Source organism: Pipistrellus kuhlii, unplaced genomic scaffold (assembly GCF_014108245.1).
Source record: "Pipistrellus kuhlii isolate mPipKuh1 unplaced genomic scaffold, mPipKuh1.p scaffold_m20_p_13, whole genome shotgun sequence".
Lineage (NCBI taxonomy): Eukaryota > Metazoa > Chordata > Mammalia > Chiroptera > Vespertilionidae > Pipistrellus > Pipistrellus kuhlii.
This window is the reverse complement of record NW_023425438.1, coordinates 50319395-50322742: the sequence shown is the minus strand read 5'-3', so window position 1 is coordinate 50322742 and position 3348 is coordinate 50319395. Positions and strand designations below refer to the sequence as shown.

Below are 3348 nucleotides of genomic sequence, written 5' to 3'. Positions count from 1 at the left end.
TCCTGGTCACGTCTGAGGGAGGGTTTTAGGTTCTGTGGGCACAGGAGATGGGGCTGGAGGAAGAAAATCTCCCTCTCTTAACTTGGAGGCCTCCAGTGGGGAGCACAAACACCCTCTGCTCTGACCACGGAGCATTCCCCAGACAGGCTCACTCACCTTCTTGTGCAGCCCCTTCCTGGATCTTCGGAGGCAGAACATCATAGAGGCAAACCTGGAGGACTGATTCCACCAGGGTGGATGGCAGAGTCATTGAGCTCATGCTCACCTCACCCCACTTCCCCACCACTCCTGACCTCACACCCTGGACATCTGACCCAAGTCAGCTGGTACCAGTGCCACACTGACTCCAGCATGCTCTGATTCTGGATGCCTCCCAGCTACAATGCTCACTCGGTGTGATTGACCAAGGCCTGGGCCTGACCTCCCTAACCCATCCATCCTCTGAAAGCGGGTAACTTCCACCTAGCTCACAGATTCTCCTGAGGACTCAGTGTCATTCCTGTCATCATTGTTCTCACACTCAGCCCTCCAGGTAGGACAGGGCAGGGAGCTCTGCACAGATCTTTCCTGTCCTGAAATCGTGACCACTTTGTGAGGCCAGCAGCACAGATGGTCACCCCTGCATGCCAATCAGGAGGGGACTGACTGGCAGCGAGTGCTATAGGGGCCCAGTAGGAAGTCTCAGAGAGCACACCCCTCTGTCTCTGATCCAGCCAGTGGGACCTGAGGCCAAGCAGCTCTTTTGTTCCACCTGCACATGGACCAAGGAGATCCCTCTTCCTGGTAATTGGGACCTAGAGGGTGAACATTTCCAGGGAACCTTTAAGTGACAAACTACCAAAGCTACAGCCTGTGCAGTCTCCCCATCCCTCTTGGCCTCCTCTCTACAGATGTCCAGGCTCACTCTACCTTGATGAACTGTTCCCTGCTTCGGGAGTTGTCCTCTTTGAACAGTTTTTTAAAGGTAACTGTGTGCCTCCTGGAGAGATGGAAGGAGGAAAGACATGATTAGGAAAAATTGGCGAGAAAGGTTAACAGCAAATTCCTTTAAACAATCTCATGTTTCGTACTGCCTTGGTGAGGGTATTTCTAGGTTCCTCTCAGCAGGAGGGTTTCCGTGGGACTGGGGTAGGACTCTCATGGTGGTCTCTGGGCTCCTTTTCCAAATAGAAGGAGAAGTTCTGTTTTGATCAGTTTGGGTTTCAACTGGGCATAGGGTTCTGGTACTGAAAACATGAAAATCTCCCATTTGGATCAATGCAGTGTCTGGCATTGAAGGAGACTGACTCCTGAAGAAGAGTTAGTGGCCTGAGGAGCCAGAGAGCCTTAGAGACCCGGCCCACAAGACCAGTCTTTGTCCCTAGGGTTGGCTGCCTCCCAGGAGGTGAGGGGACACTGGGAGACATATGGGAGACACATTAGCAGGCTTGCTGTGATGGGAGAGGCCTACACACCTGGAAACTTTCCCCCAAGTCTCCTGCAGTCGATGAATGGACACGCTCTGCAGAGCGGCCAGGATGGCGCGCACGGAGGAAAAGTTCCTCAGGGTCCTGCACTCCTGGGGAAGAGGAGACATGTGCTGTGAGACATGTGCTGTCGCTTCAGGCACCTTAGATTGGCTGCTCCTCTTGATAGGACAGATGCTCAGGGTGGGCACATTTAGCACCCAAATACCAACTCTCAGAATGAGGAATATCCCAAATCAAATCAAGGAAGGAGCCAAGAACGAAGTGAACCTCCCAGCACAGGGACGGGGGAGACAAAATCTGAGTGAGCCTGGCAGAAGGTACGTGGAGGCTGTGCTGGGGCTCTGATCTCAGTCCTCAGTCCAGACAGCTGTCTGGGCAGCAGAGGCATTTTTCACGGACCCTCACAGGGATGCTGGTGCGCCTCCCCTAACATACCTTGGCCACCTTAATCCAGTGCTCCACCACTTTGGCCCTGACTTGGGCCGTCATGCTTGGGTCCCCAAGGCAGGTGGTGATCACACAAGTAGCCACGAGGTTGAATTGTAAGACAGTGGCACTGACAGTGGATACCATGTGCGCCTTTCTAGGCTTAGTCCTCTGTGACCAGACAGAGCCCAGGCACTGGTGTGGCAGCACCTTCTTGAACAGCTCCTGAGAAGAAAGGGGAGTGTCACCCAGCCCTGCCACCACCCAGTTCAGGGTTCCCAGTCCCTGAAAGAGACACTAGTCAAAACTGAAGCTCAGGAAGCTGAGGATTTGCCTGAGCCTTGGAGTCCATGAGATTCATTCTCTGTCCACCCTGGGCACCAAGCACTGGATGATCCATGGCCCAAGACGGGTGGGGGAAAGGTCAGGAGTATCTCCCTCCAGCCCATCCTCAGGGACTCCAAGCTCCAGGAAGTGGCTTATGTTTGCTCACCCCAAAAGGGCATCTTTCATCATCTGACATCCCTCTGGAATAATTCCCCATTCAGTGCACATTCCCTTGTGACAGCTATAACCACAGCTGTTTGTGTCACTTAGTGTTAAATACACATCATGGGTCTGATAAATGCTGAGACTGGTGAGCCTATGGACTCATAGATGGGTGACCCATGGATCTGGCTGCACACAGAGAGCTCCCCTCCCCACAATCCTGGCCACGCCCCACCCAGCTTTCTGTCTCCTCTCCCTCATTTAATCTGCACAGCCACGCTGTGCAGCAGGGCCTGGGGTGCCCACCTCCACAGCCCACAGAGTTGGCTGGACAGCAATGCTTGGGGGTTGAGAAAGTTGTCAAGGACCCATGGGTGGTAAAGTGATTGAGCTGCGATTTGCATCAAGATCATAGGAGTTGAGATCAGGGAAAGGCAGGTTGGGCAGCCAAGGGCAGAGGAAAGTCCTGTCCCTCCCACCTTGAAAGACCAAGACTCACTGCATCCATCGCTGTTATTTGCTCAGCCACCAGTCTTGGAGGGAAGGTCAGGAGGCCAAGCTTCTCTTCCCTTCTATGGTGCTTAAGGGTCACAGCCACGGGGTAGTCGGTTGTTGGGGATGGAGCTGGCTCTCGGATCACAGCTGGTGGTCCAGAAGGCTCCAGCACTATCACACCCGGATTGGGCTCTAGCCCAGGAGCGGGCACTTCCTCTGGCTCTTGGGTGTGCTTGAGCTCTTTAAGTGGTTGTAGAGCAGGTTAAAGAGACAGGTACTTGCACATGCCTCACTTTCCCGTGCATTTCCACACACAGGAAAGATGTGACTATCTTTAATGGAAGACTGTCCCATGAAACATCCCATCCCCCAACCCCCACACACAATCCTCTTCCCAGACTACAGTCCCCTCACCTTCCCACTGTGCCTCTGTAGGCTCCAGTTCATCCAACTCCACCCAAAGACTTCT

At 53.7% G+C, this 3348-nt stretch overlaps 1 long non-coding RNA gene across 1 annotated transcript; it reads right to left on the bottom strand.

The window, feature by feature from the left end:
* Positions 1-946: 946 nt before the first annotated feature.
* Positions 947-1563, bottom strand: LOC123652262. The gene is made up of 2 exons (XR_006741494.1): positions 1455-1563; positions 947-979 (listed from the first exon to the last, which is right to left on the bottom strand). It is a non-coding gene; the product is annotated as an uncharacterized LOC123652262 (long non-coding RNA).
* Positions 1564-3348: the final 1785 nt, after the last annotated feature.